Source organism: Triticum urartu, chromosome 1 (genome assembly GCF_003073215.2).
Source record: "Triticum urartu cultivar G1812 chromosome 1, Tu2.1, whole genome shotgun sequence".
In the NCBI taxonomy this organism is placed as follows: Eukaryota; Viridiplantae; Streptophyta; class Magnoliopsida; order Poales; family Poaceae; genus Triticum; species Triticum urartu.
In genome coordinates this window covers 440,914,265-440,938,995 of record NC_053022.1, presented here as the reverse complement: position 1 = coordinate 440,938,995, position 24,731 = coordinate 440,914,265, and positions in this window count along the sequence as shown.

The following is a 24,731-nucleotide window of genomic DNA, read 5'->3' as shown; positions in this document are numbered from 1 at the left end:
TTCATCACGTTTTACGATATGGAGCTGCTGCCAAGCCCTAAACTCTCTCGGGAGGGCTGATCTGGAGTCCGTTCGGGGCTCCGGAGAGGGGAATCCGTCGCCATCATCATCATCAACAACCTTCCTCCATCACCAATTTTATGATCCTCACCGCCGTGCGTGAGTAATTCCATCGTAGGCTTGCTGGACGGTGATGTGTTGGATGAGATTTATCATGTGATCGAGTTAGTTTTGTTAGGGTTTGATCCCTAGTATCCACTATGTTTTGAGATTTATGTTGCTATGACTTTGCTATGCTTAATGCTTGTCACTAGGGCCCGAGTGCCATGATTTCAGATCTGAACCTATTATGTTTTCATGAATATATGTGAGTTCTTGATCCTATCTTGCAAGTCTATAGTCACCTACTATGTGTTGTGATCCGGCAACCCCGAAGTGACAATAATCGGGACCACTCCCGGTGATGATCGTAGTTTGAGGAGTTCATGTATTCACTATGTGTTAATGCTTTGGTCTGGTACTCTATTAAAAGGAGGCATTAATCCCTTAGTTTCCAATAGGACCCCGCTGCCATGGGAGAGTAGGACAAAAGATGTCATGCAAGTTCTTTTCCATAAGCACGTATGACTATATTCGGAATACATGCCTACATTATATTGATGAACTGGAGCTAGTTCTGTGTCACCCTTTGTTATAATTGTTGCATGATCGATCGCATCCGACATAATTCTCATCACCGATCCAATGCCTATGAGCTTTTCATATATTGTTCTTTGCTTATTTACTTTTCCGTTGCTATTGTTACAATCGCTACAAAACCCAAAAATATTACTTTTGCTACCGTTACCACTACTATCATATTACTTTGCTACTAAATACTTTGCTGCAAATATTAAGTTTCCAGGTGTGGTTGAATTGACAACTCCGCTGCTATTAATTGAGAATATTCTTTGGCTCCCCTTATGTCGAATCAATAAATTTGGGTTGAATACTCTACCCTCAAAAATTGTTGCGGTCCCCTATACTTGTGGGTTATCACCAGACATTTGGGAAGCATCCATAATGCAAGCAGACAAGTATTTGCAGAGCAGTAAGCTGCTAAGGATTTTAGGAGGATCGAATAGTATATCAAAGACTTTTGTGAAACACCTGAACAGCTGGGGATGAGCAGATACTCGGTAAGTGCAAGGGATTATCCGTAGGGGTATTCATGTGGCAAGGAACTGCAAGGCGGTAGGCATGAAGTATTCTCAGAACAATAGAGAGAATTTTGAGGTATCTTATAATAATAAGATCAACGGGGAATGATTGTATGAATTTCAAGTGTATGTGGTTATCTGTAGGGGTTTATCGTTGGAAGGGAATGGCAAAAGTGATGGCACAAAGTCTCGGGAGAACATCGGCGAGTATCGTCAGAATCTTCTGGGGAAGCAATCGATCATCTGGAATGAAGGGGCTCTCCAGTGGGAAGTGGGTACGAGAACCTAGAGTTAGCATTAGTAAAATCATTTAACTCGAATAGAAGAGAGATCAGAGTCCCAGAGTATAGACGAGGAATAAAAGATCCTAATACCACCCAATGGCGACATGGGCCCATGGGCCGCACAACCATGTTAGTAAAACAGTTTTCATCGACTAGACTCAACTTCGTCCAAGGAGTGTGGAAGGGGGATTCCTACAGGCAGTCGACTCTGATACCAACTTGTGACGCCTCTGATTTGACCGTACACTAATCATACACGCAAATGTGTACGATCAAGATCAGGGACTCACGGGTAGATATCACAGCACAACTCTAGACACAAATTAAAATAATACAAGCTCTATATTACAAGCCAGGGGCCTCGGAGGCTCGAATACAAATGCTCGAAGACACAAGAGTTAGCGAAAGCAAAAATATCTGAGTACAGACATAAGGTTAAACAAGTTTTCCTTAAGAAGGCCAGCACAAAAGTAGCAACAATTGAAAAGGCAACGCCTCCTGCCTGGGACCTCCTAACTACTCCTCGAAGTCGAACTCCATGTAGAATCATCCTCGAGATCCTCTGGCTCCTAGACTCTAGCATCTGGTTGCGACAACCAGGTATAGAAAAGGAAAAAAAGGGGGGAGCAAAGCAACCGTGAGTACTCATCCAAATTACTCGCAAGCAAGGATCTACACTACATATGCATTGGTATCAATGAAAAGGGTAGTATCTGTGGACTGAACTGCAGAATGCCTGAATAAGAAGGGGATAGCTAGTCCTATCGAAGACTACGCTTCTGGCAGCCTCCATCTTGAAGAAGTAGAAGAGAGTTGATGGTAAGTTAACCAAGTAGCATCATGTAGCATAATCCTACCCGGTGATCCCCTCCTGGTCGCCCTGTGAGAGAGTGATCACCGGGTTGTATCTGGCACTTGAAAGAGTGTGTTTTATTAAGTATCCGGTTCTAGTTGTCATAAGGTCAAGCTACAACTCCGGGTCGTCCTTTTACCGAGGGACACGACTATTCCAATAGATAAACTTCCCTGCAGGGGTGCACCACATTTCCCAACACGCTCGATCCCCTTTGGCCAAACAGACTTTCCTGGGTCATGCCCGACCTCGAAAGATCAACGCGTCGCAGCCCCACCTAGGTACAACAAAGAGGTCAGCACGCCGGTCTAAATCCTATGCGCGCAGGGGTCTGGGCCCATCACCCATTGCACACTTGCACATTGCGAACGCGGCCGGTAAGCAGACCTAGCCTCCCTAATACAAGAGCAGGCGTTCCAGTCCAATCCGGCGCGCGCTGCTCAGTCGCTGACGTCAAGAAGGCTTCGGCTGATATCACGACGTCGAGTGCCCATAATTGTTCCCACATAGTTGGTTAGTGCGTATAGGCTAGTGGCCAGACTCAAATCAAATACCAAGATCTCGTTAAGCGTGTTAATTGATGTAACCACGGACGCCGATGTGATAGCCTGGCTTATTAGGGATGATGATAGACTACTCATATCAATAAGGAATTCCTTCTTTCCCGGGAGCCCATTCGGACAGAACTCCCAAGTTAAGCGTGCTCAGCTTGGAGTAGTTTCAGGATGGGTGACCAACAGGGAAGTTGCTCTCGGGTGCGCACGAGTAAGGACAAAGCGCGCAGAAAATACTAGTATTGATCTATGGGGCCGGTCTAGATCCCGCCAGGAGTAACAACCACCGGCGGGTGTGTCCGGGGCGTTACAAGTTGGTGTCAGGGCCGACCCTCGCGGTTACACGGATGTTTGCGGACACGTGCACGCTCATGTTGTTCATGACGTTTGTGACCCGTCATGGCACACGGCATGGCACATGTGCCGGACTGGATGCACATACGTATGTGCCAAGAGGGAACGTTCCTATGGCCCGACGAGGACATCGGTTCCTCTGAGTGGGGGTGTATGTGATAGCCTGACTTATTAGGGATGATAGACTACTCATATCAATAAGGAATTCCTTCTTTTCCGGGAGCCCATTCGGATAGAACTCCAAAGTTAAGCGTGCTTAGCTTGGAGTAGTTTCAGGATGGGTGACCGACCGAGAAGTTGCTTCCGGGTGCGCACGAGTGAGGACAAAGTGCGCAGAAAAGACTAGAATTGATCTATGGGGCCAGTCTAGATCCCGCCAGGAGTAACGACCATCAGCGGGTGTGTCTGGGGCGTTACAGCCGACCAGGGCCATGCCCACCTCTCTCCTAGGTGGTCTCAACCTACCTTGTCGCTCCGCCACAAAGTAACAGTCGGGGGCCGTCGGGAACCCAGGCCCATCACTACCTAGATGGAACCACCTACCCCTTCAGCCCCCACATCGGAATCACTTGCGGGTACTCTACGAGCCGACCTGACTTTAGTCACCACATGTATCACATATTATGTATATAAGTATAAACCCGTGATCACCTCCCAAGTGATCACGGCCCGATAGTATACCATGGCAGACGGACAAGAATGTAGGGCCACTGATGGAATACTAGCATCCTATACTAAGCATTTAGGATTGCAGGTAAAGGTAACAACAGTAGTAGCAAAGACAGGCTATGCATCAGAATAGGATTATCGGAAAGCAGTAACATGCTACACTACTCTAATGCAAGCCGTAGAGAGAAGAATAGGCGATATCAGGTTGATCAAGGGGGGCTTGCCTGGTTGCTCTAGCAAGAAGGAGGGGTCGTCAACACCGTAGTCGAACTGGGGGTCGCCGGCAGTCTCGGGGTCTACCGGAAAGAAGTAACGAAGGGGGGAACACAATAAATAACAGAGCAATCAAAGCATCACAAAGTGTAACATGGCATTACGCGGTGCTAGGGGGGCCTAACACATTAGTAGGCGATACCGGCGAAGGGGGGAAACATCCGGGAAAGTATTCCCGGTGTTAGACATTTATGAACAAATGAACCAGAGGTGGATTGTTGGATGTTTCCAGGTTCGGGCCCTCTTGATGGAGGTAAAACCCTACGTCCTGCTTCATTAATATTGATGATATGGGTAGTACAGGAGTAGATCTACCACGAGATCAGAGAGGCTAAACCCTAGAAGCTAGCCTATGCTATGATTGTATGTTTTTTGTTGTGGCCTACGGACTAAAAACCTTCGGTTTATATAGACACTGGAGAGGGTTAGGGTTACACAAGGTCGGTTACAAAGGAAGAGATATCCATATCTGTACTGCCTAGCTTGCCTTCCACGCCAAGTAGAGTCCCATCCGGACACGAGACGAAGTCTTCAATCTTGTATCTTCATAGTCCAACAGTCCGGCCAAAGGATATAGTCCGGATGTCCGAAGACCCCCTAATCCAGGATTCCCTCACCCGCCTCCACGGCCACAGATCCGCTTCGCCCACACCGTAGTCCACCCTACCGGAGCCGCTCCACAAACACCCTACTCGATGGTTCTAGATCTCCTTACCGGACCCCGACAGCTAGCGCAACGTCATCACCCTTGATGTTTCTAACCTGATTCCCACCGTCTAGCAAGATGCCAACCAGGCGCCACGGCCTAGGTACTTGTCACCTTTAAACCCGTCCAGCATCACCTGCCCGATGTACTTCAAATATACTAATAGGTCGCTGTTACCTTTATGCAGCTGGCAAAAACTACAAGGATGATGTTTCTTCTGGATCTAACAGCTTGACCAACCAAGATCCTGGACTGAGGCATTGCTATGATCTTGTAAGTGCGTCTCTCTCTCTCTTGTATTGTTGTGTGCCTGCCAACATGCTTTGCTAGGATTTTCGACCAGTAATCCCTTTGTGCAGACTATGATTTCTACTACTGGCTGCTAAATTAGATATGTAGATGTCATACATGATACTACCTCGTACCTCTGTTCCTAAATATAAGTCTTTCTAGAGATTCCACTATAGGCTACATACGGAGCAAAATGAGTGAATCTACACTCGAAAATGCATCTATATACATCTGTATGTGGTCCATACTGGAATCTCTACAAAGACATATATTTAGGAACAGAGGCAGTACATTACACAAAATCGTAGGTGGTGTTGGGGATATTACTACTGGGCGTAAACCGGCCAGGAAAGGCCGGGTTAACTTCATCCGTAGTTGATTATGCTTGAAGCCCATGTAGACAGAAGAGGAAAGGTCCAGGGCCCAGAACCAGTTTAAGGCCCGTAGCCGTGAACCGGCATTTGTATGAAACTTGTATTGTAAGATAGAAAGAGTGGAGACCGAACCGGACACATTTATGAGCCGGTCTCGGGACTCTGTAAACCGATGGGCGCCGCCCATGTATATAAGGGGACGACCCGGCAGCGGTTCAGGACAACAAACAACAACTCGAGAGCCAGACAAAGCGGATTCGCTCCCTGGCCTTCGAAACCCTAGCAATACCAATCACAACTAGACGTAGGCTTTTACCTTCCTAGAAGGGACCGAACTAGTATAAAATTCCCCGTGTCCCTTTGTCCGGTTTAACCCCTGAAAGCTAACCCGTAGCGATGGCTCCATGACTAAGTCCTTTCACAAGGACATCTGCCGTGACAAACCCACGACAGTTGGCGCCCACCGTGGGGCTATCGCACGATGGTTTTGAGTTCTTGAAGGGCAGCTTCGTTGGACTTAAGGGATACGCTGTGGGCCGGATGACGAAGAGTCATCGCGGCAAGCTCTACATCGACAACGCAGGATGGGGTCCCGGGGCCGATTCAATCAAGTACGGGTACCGGGTCCCCTTTGGTGGGATTCACGTCTTCATCAGCAAGATCGGCGAACTGGCCCCTGAGCCGGACATCTACACCGACATCATCGAAACGGCTCGGTGTGCAAGTTCTTCGCCGGTTCAGCCCGAGGCAAGGCATGTTTTCGTGGGTGTCATCCATGGATCGAGGTACGAGGACGGGCCGGTGTCCGATGGAGAGACCGTGGTCTGTTCTGATGACGAGTCTTCTGGAGAGACCGAATCACTTTACCAGTTGTAGGATGGCCGGATTGATGGAGGATCCGAGGGCAACAGTATTCCGGATTCCCCTGATCTACCAAACCGGGCCGCCATCTTCATGGCCGGCACACAATCGGTGCCTCGTTCATCTACCGCCACAGCAATGCTCTCCGGTTCAACAACGGCCACACCAGCAGGGGCAGGAAGCTCGGCGCCACCTCCGGCCCAAGTCTTGTTTGATTTGTTTGACGCTTTGGCAACGTTGATGGCTGCGGAGGTGGATGCAGCAGCCAGGGATTAGCACAGTGCAGAGATTGCAAAGGTAAAAGATCAAATAGCCCAGGCTAAAGTGGACCTGGCAACAGAGAATGCTAGGATGGCTACAGAGCGGGCTGAATTGGAAGCACAGGACTACCAGATTAGGCTAGATCAGAACGCTTCAGAGGAAGTCATGAGAAGAAGGTATCGATCACGTCTCCCGTCGGTTTATGAGCCGCAGAATCTCTTCAACACACCAGGAGAAAGGAGCTGGTGGCCAACCCACACTAAACTGGGCGGGGGCGCCGGGAACAGGAGCAATGGTTCAACCGCACACGACGGACCCGCCTCGCCAGAACAACGTTGTGCCACAGTATGTACCAACACCGCCCGGGAATTATTCCAACCCGTTGGACAACATTGTGGTCGCCGCTTCATGCCTGGCGTCCCTCCCAACCGACGGCGAGATACCAGTCGCTGTGGAAGCATGTCGGGCCAGGGATCTCCTTCAAACAACACTAAATCAACAGCAGGCGTATTCACATAGTCGTGAGAGGATTCATTCCACTCCCCGTCCAAGACGGAGCTATAGCAGACACGTGGAGGACGAACCGGCCGTGTCTAGTAGTGCACGTCGCCGAAATTCACCACGAGGGAACAACCCGGCCGGGGGAGGCGCTAATGCGCAAGATGTTGTGGACCATGGCCGCGCACATCGGGAGGCCGAGTTGGCGGCTCGGCACGAAGCATGACAACATACTCCGGTTGACCCCACGGCCTCCGTGGAGCCAGGAGTGATGTTCAGTTCCTTAGGGGTGTCGTGTCTAACCCCCGCTTTGCGTAATGTGAGACTGCCCAAGGATTTCAAGGGACCTCGTAAGGTACCAAATTACACCGCCGATTTGCAACTAGAAGCGTGGGTGGAGAGCTATGAGATGGCAATGGAGATGTTAGATGTGGATGAGGCAGTGTGTGCTAAATATTTCACCATGATGTTGGAAGGAACAGCTCGCACTTGGTTGAAGAGCTTGCCGACCAACTCTGTTGGATCATGGGCCGAATTGAAACATCGGTTTATCCAGAACTTTAAGGATACGTGTAAGCAGCCGATGTCAATCATGGATCTGGCCGCTTGTGTCCAAGAGGAAGGGGCGTCCACGACCCATTGGGTCAAACGGGTCTCAGCAATTTTGCATTCATCAGATCGTATCAATGCAGACACTGCAGTGTTAACATTAGAGGGCAATTGTCGTTTCAAACCGCTAAAACAGAAATTGGGAAGGCTCAAACGTCACTGCAATGATATGTCAACACTCATGGCCGCTTTGGTTAAATACGCCGATTCGGATAATACCAAGGATCCGGATTCAGAGGAGGACAAACTGGAGAAAGGTAAGAAGAACGGCAATGCCAAAGGTCAACAGCATAATCCGGCAGGGCATGGAAACGGTGGTAAGTGCAAGGCCGACAGTAGCTTGGACTTTGATGCAAATACCAACGCGCAGGAGAATGGCCAGCGCCGTAAGGGCAAGCAGCCCCGGAGGGGTGGAGGTTCAGGGCCCAATTTGGAGCGCTTGTTAAATCAGCCCTGTCCAAAGCATGGATCGAAGGAGAAGCTGGCATCACATCTTTGGAAGGACTGTTATATCATGCGGGATTTCAAGAATTCCAATATGTTCCAATATGACAACGGCCCGCCCGGCGGTTCAGGATGAGGTTTCCACGGGCTGGGTTACGGAGGTGGTGGTTCCGGTTTAGGGTTTCAAGGCAACCAAACCGGACACATCAATCAAGGGCACCAATGTAACCAGGGAGGTTACAACCATCAGGGGAATCAGCAGCAGCAACAGCAGCAGTCGGGTTATCAAAGTAATCCCAAACAGCTGAACAGTGGGCAATATCATGTCTTCACTACTAGTTTGTGCAAGCGTGATCAGAAACTTCACAAAAGGGCAGTAAACTCTGTTGAGCCGGCAGTACCTCAGTATTTACGCTAGTCTGAGCAACCTATTTTGTGGAGTAGAGATGATCACCCCCCCCCCCCCGGGTTGATAATCCAGGTCACTTGGCCCTGGTGGTAGCCCCTCAAGTTGGGGGATACAAGTTCACTAAAGTGCTCATGGATGGGGGAAGTAGTATCAATATTTTGTATTATGATACATTCCGCCGTATGGGGTTGACAGATAAGGACCTTAAACCGTCAAATACGGTCTTTCATGGGGTGGTACCTGGTAAGTCTGCATATCCTGTTGGCAAGATAGCTTTGGAGGTAGCTTTTGGAGATGACTATGATTCAAGGTCAGAAACATTGACATTTGAGGTGGTAAAGATCAAAAGTCCGTACCATGCCTTGTTTGGGTGGCCGGCTTATGCTAAGTTTATGGCAAGGCCATGTTATGTTTATCTACAGCTTAAAATGCCAGGTCATAAAGGGACTATCACAGTACATGGAGGTAGAAAGATTGCTTTGGAGTGTGAATAAGGTGATGCGGCTTATGCTGAGTCGGTTTGTGCCACAGAGGAGTTGAAATTCTATAAGGAGCAAGTTGATCCGGCAGACATGACCTCTATGAAAAAGCCAACTACAGAACATGATCCAGCGTTGAAGTTCAAATCGGCTACAGACACTAAGATGGTTGACTTTGTTCCTGGCGATTCATCCAAACAGTTCAGCATCAGCGCTAACCTGGATCCCAAATAGGAAAGCACGCTCATCGAGTTCATCCGTGAGAATCGGGACATCTTTGCATGGAAACCTTCTGACATGCCATGTGTACCGAGGGAACTCACTGAGCACACACTCAACATTGATCCTAAGTTTAAACCGGTCTGACAGTTCCTCCGCCGTTTCAATGAAGAGAGACATAAGGCTATAGGTGAAGAGGTAGCCCGTCTGTTGGCCGCAGGGTTTATTGTCGAAGTTTTTCATCCAGAGTGGTTAGCTAATCCGGTGCTAGTTCTTAAGAAAAACGGCACCTGGCGCATGTGTGTGGACTACACAGATTTAAACAAGGCTTGCCCTGCAGACCCCTTTGCTCTCCCTCGCATTGATCAGATAATTGATGCTACGGCGGGTTGTGACCGTTTGTGTTTTCTGGATGCCTACTCGGGTTATCATCAGATCAAAATGGCAGTTAAGGTGCAGGAGAAGACAGCTTTCATAACTCCCTTTGGAGCCTTCTGCTATGTTTCCATGCCTTTTGGACTCAAGAGTGCCCAGGCAACTTACCAGCGATGTGTTCAGAATTGCCTTCATAAACAAATTGGGCGCAATGTTCATGCATATGTGGATGATATTGTGGTCAAGTCCAGAAAGGAGGAGACATTGATAGATGATCTACGAGAAACCTTTGACAATCTCCGGGTTTACAAGATGATGCTCAATCCGGAGAAGTGTGTCTTCGGTGTCCCGGCAGGCAAGCTCTTAGGCTTTCTGGTATCAAACAGAGGCATTGAGGCTAATCCGGAAAAGATTGCAGCAATTACATCCTTGGCTAAACCGGCGTGTATTAACGATGTTCAACGTCTGGCCGGCCGGATTACAGCCTTGAGCCCGTTTATCAGTCGCCTTGGAGAGAAGGCCATCCCTTTATATCAGATGCTCAAGAAAACAGATAACTTTATCTGGAGCGAGACAGCTGATAAGGCGTTCGAGGATCTGAAGAGGCAGCTAGCTGAACCGCCCGTGCTTGCAGCGCCGATCGATAAAGAGATGTTATTATTATATGTGGCTGCTAATGCCCGGGCTGTTAGCGTAGCCATTGTGGTAGAGCGCAAGGAGCTTGGCAAGGAATATCCGGTTCAACGGCCGGTTTATTATATCAGCGAGGTGCTCATTGAGTCAAAGTAGAGATATCCGCATTGGCAGAAGCTGGTGTATGGGGTGTTTATGGCGAGCCGGAATCTTAAACATTATTTTCAGGGCCATCCTATCACAGTGGTCAGTTCAGCTCCTTTGGGCGACATCATTCAAAACAGAGAAGCAACTGGCCGGATTGCCAAGTGGGCTATTGAGCTTGGTCCTCATGGGCTCAAATATATACCCCGCACAGCGATCAAATCCCAGGCACTCGTGGATTTCATCAATGATTGGACGGAGTTACAGGCACCTGAAGAGAAACCAGATAATACATATTGGACTATTCATTTTGATGGATCTAGAAAGTTGGAGGGCTCGGGGGCTGGAGTCATACTAACTTCCCCATGAGGTGACAAGTTTTGTTATGTCCTCCGTTTAATGTTCCCTTGCACTAACAATGCAGCTGAATATGAGGCTTTGCTCCACGGTCTTTGGGTGGCTAAGGAGATGAATTTGAGCCGGGTTAAGTGCTTCGGCGATTCAGATCTAGTGGCTCAGCAGGTGTCTGGCACTTGGGATTCTAAGGACCCACTCATGGCTGCATATCGGTGAGAGGTGGACGCAGTGGCTGGTCACTTTAAAGGTTATCAGGTGGACCATATAGACCGGCGGAAGAATGAAGCGGCAGACGCTTTAAGTCGTCTTGGTTCCCAACGTAAACCGGTCCCGCCCAATGTCTTTCTTGATGTGTTGCATAATCCGTCAGTTAAAGTACCAACCGAAGAAGATTTGGCTATTCTTGATCCGGAGGCTCAGTTGGTGGCAGCTCTACATGTCATACCGGATTGGACGATCCCATATCTGGCTTACATGAACCGGGGCGAGTTACCAGACGATGAAACGTTGGCTCGACAGATAATCCGGCGTTCCAAGTCCATGACCATACTCAACGGGGAGTTACATCGTTACAGTGTTTCAGGAGCAATTCAGCGCTGTGTTTCTCCTCAAGAAGGTTGTGAGATTTTGCGAGAAATCCATGAAGGGGATTGCGGTCACCACGCCGGTTCAAAGTCGTTGGTTGCCAAAGCTTTTCGCCACGGTTTTTACTAGTTGACGACACATGTTGATGCGGAGGATTTAGTCAAGAGATGTGATGGATGTCAAAATTTTGCCCGTCGTGCGCACGTTCCGGCTCAAGAGTTGCAGATGATTCCAATTACGTGGCCGTTTGCAACTTGGGGGCTTGATATAGTTGGACCCTTCAAGTGTTCTAAGGACAAAAAGACCCACCTGTTAGTAGCAGTTGATAAATTCACTAAATGGGTGAAGGCAGAGCCAGTCAGCAAGTGTGATGCAGCCACGGCGGTTCAATTCATCAAGAAGGTGATATTCCGGTTTGGTTTTCCACACAGCATTATAACAGATAATGGTACTAATCTGTCAAAAGGGGAGATGGAAGAATTCTGTCAACGTGAGCACATCCGACTTGATCTAGCGTCGGTGGCTCACCCCCAATCTAATGGTCAAGCAGAAAGGGCAAATCAAGAAATTCTACGGGGTATCAAACCAAGGCTTATGGTTCCCTTAAAGCGGACGCCGGGTTGTTGGGTTGAGGAGCTACCTTCTGTGTTATGGAGCATCAACACCACACCCAATAGGTCTACGGGTTACACACCTTTCTTCATGGTTTATGGAGCGGAGGCGGTTCTTCCTAGTGATATCCGTCACGATTCGCCCCGTGTGGCAGCTTATGTTGAAGCTGATAATGAGAAAGCACGTCAGGATTCACTGGACCTGTTAGATGAAGATCGTGATCTTGCAGCAGCACGATCGGCAATTTATCAACAAGATCTCCGACGTTATCACAGCCGCCGGGTTAAAACCAGAACCTTTCAAGAAGGTGATTTGGTGCTCCGGCTCATCCAGGATCAGACTGATATGCACAAGTTATCCCCACCTTGGGAAGGACCCTTTGTGGTCAGCAAAAATCTGCACAACGGATCTTACTACCTCATTGATGTTCGAGAGCATGAAGACTCACGTCAATTGGAGGAGGAGACCAAGCGGCCATGGAACATAGCTCTCCTTCGGCCTTACTATACTTGAAGCCATAGACTCTTCATCTGTACATATTTATCACAGTGTATATATCATATAATAAACCGGAGCCTCCGTTATAAGCGGGGTTTCTGTTCTTTTTATATCATGTGTGTGCTTTTACAAGTTAACTGACAAAGCGGAGTCTTTTAATCTGGCTTTAGCAGCTGCATAGATATAAAAAAATCACTAGGGGGCTTGGTCATATTTGAACTACAACTACACCTCTTGATCGGTTTTTAAACCATGAAGGGATATCACTAGGGGGCTTGGTTGTCCTCACACCATAGCTACACCTCTTGATAGGCATTTAAGCCACAAAGGGAAAAATTTGTGGAGCCAAAAAGAGTGTTGTACACAGTACAGACTCAAACATGGGCACACACTGAGCATCGCTCACAAAGTTACTTGGGGGCTCTTTTTGCAAAGCAACAAAGAGTTTGAAAGGACCCTCGTAATTGGCTATCAAGCCACGGCTTGGAAGCATGGTGTATTCACCTAAAAACCCGGGTTAACCTGCCTTCATCAAGTAAGCCACTCCTCTCCAGGTAATCCTGGTATGACCCATCGAATGTTTGACAAGTAAATCTTTTACAGACCCTGAACTTGTCACAGTTAAAATGATAATTGGTTAATTGGAGGCCCATCTTAAAAGGCTTTGTTAAATGGTTTATGTAACACCCTCGATGCGACTATAGCTCCCACGTGTCGAGGCACGACTTAGAGACATAATCGCATTGAAGGCATATGTCGCAAGTCAGGCAATCATCACAAACATCCCATGTAATATAGATAATAAAAGGGATAACATAGTTGGCTTACACTCGCCACGTCAATCAAGTACATAAATAACATTACATCACCCAAACACTCATGGCCCGACTACGGCGCAAAAATAAAAGATAGCCCAACATGCGACACGGTCCCGATCACCCCCAACAGGGCACCACTACTGATCATCAGGAAAGGAAACATAGTAACGTCGAGAGTCCTCGTCGAACTCCCACTTGAGCTCGAGCGCGTCACCTGGAGCGGAATCATCAGGCCCTGCATCTGGTGTAATAGTAATCTGTGAGCCACAGGGACTCAGCAATCTTGCACCCTCGCGATCAAGACTATTTAAGCTTAATAGGTAAGGTAAGGTAAAAATAAGTGGAGCTGCAGCAAGCGACTAGCATATATGGTGGCTAACTTATTCGCAAAAGAGCGCGAGAAGAGGAGGCAAAGCGCGAGCGAGAAACAAGAGGAAAACCTGCGCAAACATTACTCCAACACCGTGTCCACTTCCCGGACTCCGCCGAGAAGACGCCATCACGGTAACTCACACGGTTGATTCATTTTAATTAAGTTAAGGTACAAGTTATCTACAACCGGACATTAACAAATTCCCATCTGCCCATAACCGCGGGCACGGCTTTCGAAAGTTCAAATCCCTGCAGGGGAGTCCCAACTTAGCCCATGACAAGCTCTCACGGTCAACGAAGGAATAGACCTCCTCCCGAGACGTTCCGATCAGACTCGGTACCTCGGTTCTTCAAGACACTTCGACAGGTTAAAACAAGACCAGCAACACCGCCCGAATGTGCCGACAAATCCCGATAGGAGCTGCACATATCTCGTTCTCAGGGCACACTCAGATGAGACTAGCTACGAGTAAAACCAACCCTCAAGTTTCCCCGAGGTGGCCCCGCAGGCAGCTCAGTTCGGACCAACACTCAGAGGAGCACTGGCCCGGGGGGGTTTAAATAAGATGACCCTTGAGTCCGCGAAACCCAAGGGAAAAGGCTAGGTGGCAAATGGTAAAACCAAGGTTGGGCATTGCTGGAAAAGCTTTAATCAAGGCGAACTATCAGGGGGTTCCCATTATAACCCAACCGCGTAAGGAACGCAAAATCCGGGAACATAACACCGATATGACGGAAACTAGGGCGGCAAGAGTGGAACAAAACACTAGGCGAGAGGCCGAGCCTTCCACCCTTTACCAAGTATATAGATGCATTAAGATAACATGGCAATATAATGGTATCCCAACAAGTAAATAAATGTTCCAACAAGGAACGGTCTCCAATCTTCACCTGCAACTAGCAACGCTATAAGAGGGGCTGAGCAAAGCGGTAACATAGCCAATCAACGGTTCGCTAAGACAAGGTGGGTTAGAGGTTTGACATGGCAATTTGGGAGGCTTGAAAGCAAGTGGTAGGCATCGTAGCATTGGCATAGCAAAAGAGCGAGCAATCTAGCATAGCAAAGATAGTAGTGATTTCGAGGGTATGATCATCTTGCCTACAAAGTTGTCAGAGTTGACTGGATCCTCGAAAGCAAACTCAACGGGCTCCTCGTTAGCGAACTCGTCTCCCGGCTCTACCCAAACAAGACAAACAAGCAACAAGGACACAATCAACCACGTGCTAGGATCAAACAATATGATGCTATGAAGATATGCTATGCGGGATGCGATGCGGGATGCATATGCAAGATGTGACAGGAAATGCATGGAACTGGCCTCAACTTGGAAAACCAAGTGTGCCACTGGAAAGATGAGATGAAATCGCTTGAAAACGATATAAAGAACGCCAGAATCGGAGTTACGGTTTGGAAATGGCAAGCGATTCAAATATGACACCGGTCTGCGATTTACAGCAAGTAGCCATCTAAATGCAATGAGATGATCATGCTACAGCACTCAAACATGACAACAAAATACATAGCAGGGATGCATTCAAGATGCTTAACAAAAGTATAGCACTGAGCTATGGCCAATTCATCCATTAACAGGTTCAAACAAGCATGGAAAAAATGCATATGGTAAACAGATCTCAGACTTAGTGAAATTAACACTTGTCTGGAATTTCAGACCAGGTAGCCCTCTTCGGAGCAACAAAACTACATGCTACAGGACCTGAACATGGAAAAGTAAAGCATGGCATGGAGCTACTCAAATAACTTAACAAAAGTCCCTTAGTGACCTTGAGCCAAACGGGATCAGAAAATATACTAACAAGCATGCGAACATAGCAAAAGCATAATCAATTTTCAGACTTAGTGAAAACTGGCACATGCTGGAACATAACTCAAGTAGGCATGTTTACGAGCTCGATGCACTCACTACGGAGCAAGTCATGACAAACTAAGCATACATCTATCAAGAACACACAAAAATAAAGCTAGACATGGCAAGAACAATAACATAGCATGCACGGATCAACTACAACATCATCGGCAAAATTGCAAACAAGTTGACAATCTGCCCAGATTCACAAAGTAGTAAAAGTAGAGCTCGATTGACTCAAGCTAGGGTGCTCCATAAATGCAAACAAATACATGGATGGATAGAGAACTACAAGATTAACAAAACATCCTAACTGATCATCCTCAAAAGAGGCACGGATAACTAGGAAACAACATGAACATATGGCATCATGAACAAAACAGCTCAAGGACTTAGTGGAAATGCTAAGTCCCAGAAAACAGAATTAGTAAGTGCACCACTTGGCAAGCTTGCACTAGGCACCACACACATCACAAAAATACATGGGTTGCACCTATGGAAAGATGACAAAACCCTTAACAAAACATATGTAGAGCATCATGGCATATCATGCACACAATAATCATGGCAAAAATGACAAAAGTCTAAATGGAGCAGCAGATCTGACAAATAACTCAAGTAGCCCTCTTCTAACAGCATTTCGGGCATCAAGATGAACTCAAATGAAAATGATGCAATAGAATGAAATGATGTACTCTCTGAGATGAACAGGAGCATATGGATCTGAGAATTCGGGGACTTAGACGAATTTTTACCTCCAGATCTAGGGTTTGACCCGGGCACGCAAAACGAGGTTCGTCGCCGGGGCTTCGCCGGAGTTCGTCGCCGGAGTAGGAGGGAGAGGCCGAGAGGGGCCGGGGAGGCGCGGGACCCGAGGGGCGGCGAGGCGGCGTGGCGGCCGGCGAGGCAGCACGGCGGGCGAGGCGACGCGGCGATGGTGGTGCTGGGCGGCTCGGGGGCGGCGTTGGAGGAGAGGGGCGGCGCGGGCGGCGGCGCCCAGGAGTTGGGCCGGGAGGGCCGGTGACGGGCCGCGGCGGGTGCGGGCGGCGATGTGGGCGCGCGACGCCACGTGGCTTCGCGGGATTGGCCCGGGCAGATCGGGCGGACAATGTCCGTCGGCGGGGGAGTTTGTCCGGCGCGCGCGAGGTGGCGGATCTAGGGTTTCGAGGGGAAGAAGAAGAATAAAACGGAGGGGGTCTTTAAATAGACATAGGAGGAGCTAGGAGAGTCCAAATGAGGAGCGGTTTTCGGCCACGCGATCGTGATCGAACGCTCTAGATGATGGAGAGAGTTTAGGTGGGTTTTGGGCCAAATTGGAGGGGTGTTGGGCTGCAACACACACGAGGCCTTTTCGGTTCCTCGGTTAACCGTTGGAGCATCAAACGAAGTCCAAATGATACGAAACTTGACAGGCGGTCTACCGGTAGTAAACCAAGGCCGCTTGGCAAGTCTCAGTCCAATCCGGAAATGTTTAATCCCCACACACGAAAGAAAGCTAGAAATGACCACCGGAGGAGAACGAAGCGCCGGAATGCAAAACAGACAACGGGGAAAATGCTCGAATGCATGAGACGAACATGTATGCAAATGCAATGCACATGATGACATGATATGAGATGCATGACAACGACAACAACACACGGAGACAAAGACCCGAACCCGAGAAAATAAAATAACTTAACGCCAGAAACGGCAAGAGTTGGAGTACAAATTGGGTAAGTTACATCCGGGGTGTTACAGTTTAACTCAGAGGCCTGGCAGCCCATGAAAAGCCTCGATTTGGAGCCTGGCAGCTCGTAAAAAGCCTTGCATATTTTCCTGTTTGAATTTTGTTTATTGAAAATCATAAGTATTTTTTGATAAACCGGCGTCCTTGACCCGGCTTGCTTTTCATCTTCAAGTTGTGGGCACATGATCAATTATAAACCGATGTTCATTGACCCGGTCTGGTTTGACTAAATCGCCAGTGTTATAAAGAAAATCTGGTGGTTATCCCGGTCCGGTTTAATATATAGACCGGCATTATGAAGATGGAGTTATCAACGTTCCGGATTGGTATTAACACCTTTGCCGTATACACGTTTGGTCAACCAATGAGGTATATTCTGTACGTTACTTTTTGTACAAACACTTGATTATTCATCTAGGTACTATATACTTCTTAGACATCATGACACGTCTAGCGGTAAACTGCTAGATACTTTTAAGTTGTTGTACCCCAGGAACGCAATTCATCATGGGTTATGCATAAATATATCCCAAAGGGCGGCCCAGATTGTCACAAAGTATTACGAAACATGCTCGATGGCATGGCAGATAAACGGAGTTTCAGCTATCCTATTACATGAAGCTTCAAAGCGGCTCAAACAGTATCATTATTTTTCATAGTAGCCATATAAACCGGCGACCGGATCAGGACTCTTCATCGCGACGGTTTGACGGTTGAGGGTCAGTTGGTGTAGGCACTTCTTCATCCCTCCCCAGATGCTGGAAATCAGCCGTTGACCAATCGATTCTAGTTAACGCTTGGAACACTGCTTCCTCATGGATAAGATTGGAAGGGTTAATATCAGGGGCATAAGTGTGCTTACGAATCGGAGGCACAAGTTCTTTGACTTCATGGATGTCGGCCGGCTGTCTTTTCCCTTCTGCATCATAAAACGGTTGAAAATGGGACAAATCGGTATCATCCGCCAACTTGCTGGCCGCTGGCCGCATCTGTTTGGTCAGCCGCCGAAGATCATCATTGTCGAAGTTTGAACCATCTTCTTTAACGCCTGGGTATCCTTTGATGATATCCTCCGCTTCAAGGTCTGGAATCCAGGCTTTGGCTTGAATAAGGACGGTTAAAGCTCCTGCTCTGGCAGCTGCTCTCTTCAACTCGGCAATACGGGCTGGTAACATGCCCAGCTTCTCAAGGGTTTCCTTAATCAAAGTTGGAGCCGGTTTGTTATAAGCTGCCGTGCTAATAACCCGTTGAGACCCAGAGTATAGTTGTTCAACCAATGTATATGCCGCTTTGAGCTTCATCCGCATATCTGTACCAAGATGAGCGATCTGAGTGCCTACCAAAGATTTTATCAACATTTTGGTCAGTTATAAGATTCATCGACTGGCGCAACATACATAAGCAGACACTTACCAAAGATAGCAGAGGTCATAGCATTGATTTGGCATTTCAAACCGGCTAGTTCTTCAACCACTGGCTTCAGGGCTGCCTCGGCGTCTATAGCTCTTTTGGTTAAACCGGATTTCTCGGTTTCCCATTCAGCACGTTCTTGGTTGAAGGATTCTTTCAGCTTTTCCATTCCGGCCAGGGCCTGGGTCAACTCCTCTTTGGCTTTTGCAGCCTCGGCTTGTTGTGACTTCACATTTTCTTACAAGTCAGTGACTTCACATTTTCTTGCAAGTCAGAATTTCGGGCATCTTTGTTTCCTAGTTCAGCCTGCAACGTTGAAGGTATGTTAAACAAACAACATATATCTGTGCTAAAGTACAAAGCGTATAACAAAGTTATGCACTTCATACTTGGGGGCTAATGCCTATTTGCTCTCAAGTACTACACTTTATACAAGTCTCCAAAACAATGCAAGCATTATCCTTGACACTTGGGGGCTAATGTGCGTATGTTCTAAAACGGATGTGTGGATTAAAAATCGGATTTACTTGCCAAGTTAAACCGGCCTTTGGGGGCTATGCTGCAGAAAGTTATCTAATTTTTTAAAGATGAGTCTTATCTATTATTAGCGACCTGCCATTGCAAGGATCAATGATGAGATGCTTAAAGTGTTACAAAGACCCGGTTTGTGATTAACAATCATAAAACGGCCCTTGGGGGCTACTTGGCATAGTGTTTCAGCTATAAATCAATATACAAAGGGAGAGGAATTTACCTCATATCGCTCTTTCATCAAGTTCACCAAACCGGCTTCATAATCCTGGTTAGAGTGCAGACGTTTCAAGAAGCCAGAATGAAGCTCGTCAGCGTTAAGACGAGCATAGTTTGATAAGTCGTTGCTCCATTTACCTTTATCCCGGGCAGCTTGCTCTTATTTGGCACTATGCTGAGCTAAAATGACGGGATGGCCAGGAGAGCTGTGGCCTATTCCAGTAATAATAACATCATCACCTTGGCCTTCAGGATTTTTGATGGATGGTGCTGGAATTTCAGTGTCTTTCACCGGACTAGCCCGGATTGGCTCTGCCGGTTCAGTATCGGGTGCGGCAGGCTCAGCATCTGTTGGTTCATCGGTATGTTGGCCTTCAAGGGGTGGATCATCAAAAGTAGCTTCAGGATGGGGGCCTTCCGGTTCACCAGTCTATTCCGGTTCACCTCTTGGTTCTTCTTCTTCGGCGACAGGGTCTTCTGGCGGATTGCTGACTCGAGCTTTCTTGCTGGGTCTGGCTTTGGCCCTACAAACAGAATAAAAAAGGATTAACATCCTATTCAAAGGATTTATGGCGTATTGAAAGTAAAGGTTTTTACAACTCACCCGGCCACAGTTTTCAAAGGGGGGAGTTGAGTTGTTGTCGATTCACCAGAAGATGAAGGAGGTGTCACCTGATAATTTGAATCGGACGGATTAAGAGGCTGTCTGAAATAACCTGCCTTGGGGTAAGAATGGTCAGAAGTAGGAGAGACCTCAGACCGGCGCTTCCGAACCGGAGTGTCAGGTAAACCGGCTGAAGTGACCTGTTGGCCACTGTGCCGGGTTGTCCGGCGAGCTTCATGCTGTTGAGTCTTCAAAATAAATGTTTGATCCAAGTGAGCAAGAGGATGAGAAAAGCTTACTTTCCGGACTGCTTGGCGAGTTTTTTGTGTTGGCATAGAGTCTAAACCGGAGGAAAGGGTAATTACCTCTACGTCATCAGCTTGACTAGCTTCTGCGTCCTCCTAAGGAAGATCATTGTTAATGAGATGCATGAAAAGAGAGCCAAGTGAGTCAAGTTCTACCTCAACTTCTGGATCATCAGTATCATCATCAAGCTCCATATTAATCCGGTCAGCCGTTTTCCGTTTTGACGTCCGTTTTATGACTTTGGTCTTTGGGCGGGATGGCTTGACCGCTTTATCTCCAGTCGGCTTTGCCGCTTTCTCTACGGTTTTCCTTTTCCAGAAGGGGTCATCACCCTACATATAAAGAAGAAGGGTTACAGGTTGCATAAGTTAAAGATATTAGAGATGAAGAGGAAGTATAATGCTTACAGCAGGCGGTTTGTTATTGGCATAGAAGGGACTCAGACCGGTTTGACTACAGATCAGTTCTGACTCATTCAGAATCTTCTTTACACCTTCAGTGACTTCTTCCTCAGATAATTGGATGTTGCAATGGCGTTGAGGGTCATCAACCTCACTGGTATATTCACACATTAAACCGGGATGCCGGCTTAGCGGCAAGATACTCCAGGATATCCAACAGCGCACAAAGTCCACGCCTGTTAAACCGTTTGCCATAAAGGCCCGGAGTTTGGCGAGTTGAGGAGCATATTTCGCCCTTTCTGAAGAGCTCAGGCATTGAGGCATGGGGTGAGTATTGGATAGTCTGTGTTCACGAAAGCCGGGGAGGGGATTTTCATCTTCAGGGGACGGTCAACGAAGGAATAGACCTCCTCCCGAGACGTTCCGATTAGACTCGATACCTCGGTTCTTCAAGACACTTCGACAGGTTAAAACAAGACCAGCAACACCGCCCGAATGTGCCGACAAATCCCGACAAGAGCTGCACATATCTCGTTCTCAGGGCACACTCGGATGAGACTAGCTACGAGTAAAACCAACCCTCAAGTTTCCCCGAGGTGGCCCCGCAGGCAGCTCAGTTCGGACCAACACTCAGAGGAGCACTGGCCCGGGGGGGTTTAAATAAGATGACCCTTGAGTCCGCGAAACCCAAGGGAAAAGGCTAGGTGGCAAATGGTAAAACCAAGGTTGGGCATTGCTGGAAAAGCTTTAATCAAGGCGAACTATCAGGGGGTTCCCATTATAACCCAACCGCGTAAGGAACGCAAAATCCGGGAACATAACACCGATATGACGGAAACTAGGGCGGCAAGAGTGGAACAAAACACTAGGCGAGAGGCCGAGCCTTCCACCCTTTACCAAGTATATAGATGCATTAAGATAACATGGCAATATAATGGTATCCCAACAAGTAAATAAATGTTCCAACAAGGAACGGTCTCCAATCTTCACCTGCAACTAGCAACGCTATAAGAGGGGCTGAGCAAAGCGGTAACATAGCCAATCAACGGTTCGCTAAGACAAGGTGGGTTAGAGGTTTGACATGGCAATTTGGGAGGCTTGAAAGCAAGTGGTAGGCATCGTAGCATTGGCATAGCAAAAGAGCGAGCAATCTAGCATAGCAAAGATAGTAGTGATTTCGAGGGTATGATCATCTTGCCTACAAAGTTGTCAGAGTTGACTGGATCCTCGAAAGCAAACTCAACGGGCTCCTCGTTAGCGAACTCGTCTCCCGGCTCTACCCAAACAAGACAAACAAGCAACAAGGACACAATCAACCACGTGCTAGGATCAAACAATATGATGCTATGAAGATATGCTATGCGGGATGCGATGCGGGATGCATATGCAAGATGTGACAGGAAATGCATGGAACTGGCCTCAACTTGGAAAACCAAGTGTGCCACTGGAAAGATGAGATGAAATCGCTTGAAAACGATATAAAGAACGCCGAATCGGAGTTACGGTTTGGAAATGGCAAGCGATTCAAATATGACACCGGTCTGCAATTTACAGCAAGTAGCCATCTAAATGCAATGAGATGAACATGCTACAGCACTCAAACATGACAACAAAATACATAGCAGGGATGCATTCAAGATGCTTACAAAAGTCTAGCACTGAGCTACGGCCAATTCATCCATTAACAGGTTCAAACAAGCATGGCAAAAATGCATATGGTAAACAGATCTCAGACTTAGTGAAATTAACACTTGTCTGAAATTTCAGATCAGGTAGCACTCTTCGGAGCAACAAAACTACATGCTACAGGACTTGAACATGGAAAAGTAAAACATGGCATGGAGCTACTCAAATATCTTAACAGAAGTCCCTTAGTGACCTTGAGCCAAAAGGGATCAGAAAATATACTAACAAGCATGCGAACATAGGAAAAACATAATCAGTTTTCAGACTTAGTGAAAACTGGCACATGCTGGAACATAACTCAAGTAGGCATGTTTACGAGCTCGATGCACTCACTACGGAGCAAGTCATAACAAACTAAGCATACATCTATCAAGAACACACAAAAATCAAGCTAGACATGGCAAGAAAAATAACATAGCATGCACGGATCAACTACAACATCATCGGCAAAATTGCAAACAAGTTGACAATCTGCCCAGATTCATAAAGTAGCAAAAGTAGAGCTGATTGACTCAAGCTAGAGTGCTCCATAAATGCAAACAAAGACATGGATGGATATGGAGCACTACAAAGATTAACAAAACATCCTTACTGATCATCCTCAAAGAGGCACGGATCACTAGGAATCAACATGGACATATGGCATCATGAACTAAACAGCTCAAGGACTTAGTGGAAATGCTAAGTCCCTGAAAACAGAATTACCAAGTGCCTCACTTTGCAAGCTTGCACTAGGCACCACACACATCACAAAAATACATGGGTTGCACCTCTGGAAAGATGACAAAACCCTTAACAAAACATATGTAGAGCATCATGGCATATCATGCACACAATAATCATGGCAAAAATGACAAAAGTCTAAATGGAGTAGCAGATCTGACAATTAACTCAAGTAGCCCTCTTCTAACAGCATTTCGGGCATCAAGATGAACTCAAATGAAAATGATGCAATGGAATGAAATGATGTACTCTCTGAGATGAACATTTTGATATGCTATATGCATGAATCCGGAGCTACGGATGAAAGTTACGGATCTGAGAATTCGGGGACTTAGACGAATTTTTACCTCCAGATCTAGGGTTTGACCCGGGCACGCAAAACGAGGTTCGTCGCCGGGGCTTCGCCGGAGTTCGTCGCCGGAGTAGGAGGGAGAGGCCGAGAGGGGCCGGGGAGGCGCGGGACCCGAGGGGCGGCGAGGCGGCGTGGCGGCCGGCGAGGCAGCACGGCGGGCGAGGCGACGCGGCGATGGTGGTGCTGGGCGGCTCGGGGGCGGCGTTGGAGGAGAGGGGCGGCGCGGGCGGCGGCGCCCAGGAGTTGGGCCGGGAGGGCCGGTGACGGGCCGCGGCGGGTGCGGGCGGCGATGTGGGCGCGCGACGCCACGTGGCTTCGCGGGATTGGCCCGGGCAGATCGGGCGGACAATGTCCGTCGGCGGGGGAGTTTGTCCGGCGCGCGCGAGGTGGCGGATCTAGGGTTTCGAGGGGAAGAAGAAGAATAAAACGGAGGGGGTCTTTAAATAGACATAGGAGGAGCTAGGAGAGTCCAAATGAGGAGCGGTTTTCGGCCACGCGATCGTGATCGAACGCTCTAGATGATGGAGAGAGTTTAGGTGGGTTTTGGGCCAAATTGGAGGGGTGTTGGGCTGCAACACACACGAGGCCTTTTCGGTTCCTCGGTTAACCGTTGGAGCATCAAACGAAGTCCAAATGATACGAAACTTGACAGGCGGTCTACCGGTAGTAAACCAAGGCCGCTTGGCAAGTCTCAGTCCAATCCGGAAATGTTTAATCCCCACACACGAAAGAAAGCTAGAAATGACCACCGGAGGAGAACGAAGCGCCGGAATGCAAAACAGACAACGGGGAAAATGCTCGAATGCATGAGACGAACATGTATGCAAATGCAATGCACATGATGACATGATATGAGATGCATGACAACGACAACAACACACGGAGACAAAGACCCGAACCCGAGAAAATAAAATAACTTAACGCCAGAAACGGCAAGAGTTGGAGTACAAATTGGGTAAGTTACATCCGGGGTGTTACACCGAGAAAATAAAATAACTTAAGCCGGAAACGGCAAGAGTTGGAGTACAAATTGGGTAAGTTACATCCGGGGTGTTACAACACTCCACCACTACGAAAGGATCTCGTCCCGAGATCTAGGACTGAAAGAACGCCGGGTACTCAGAACGGAGGTGATCCTCGCGTTCCCAGGTAGCTTCATGGTCGGAATGGTGTG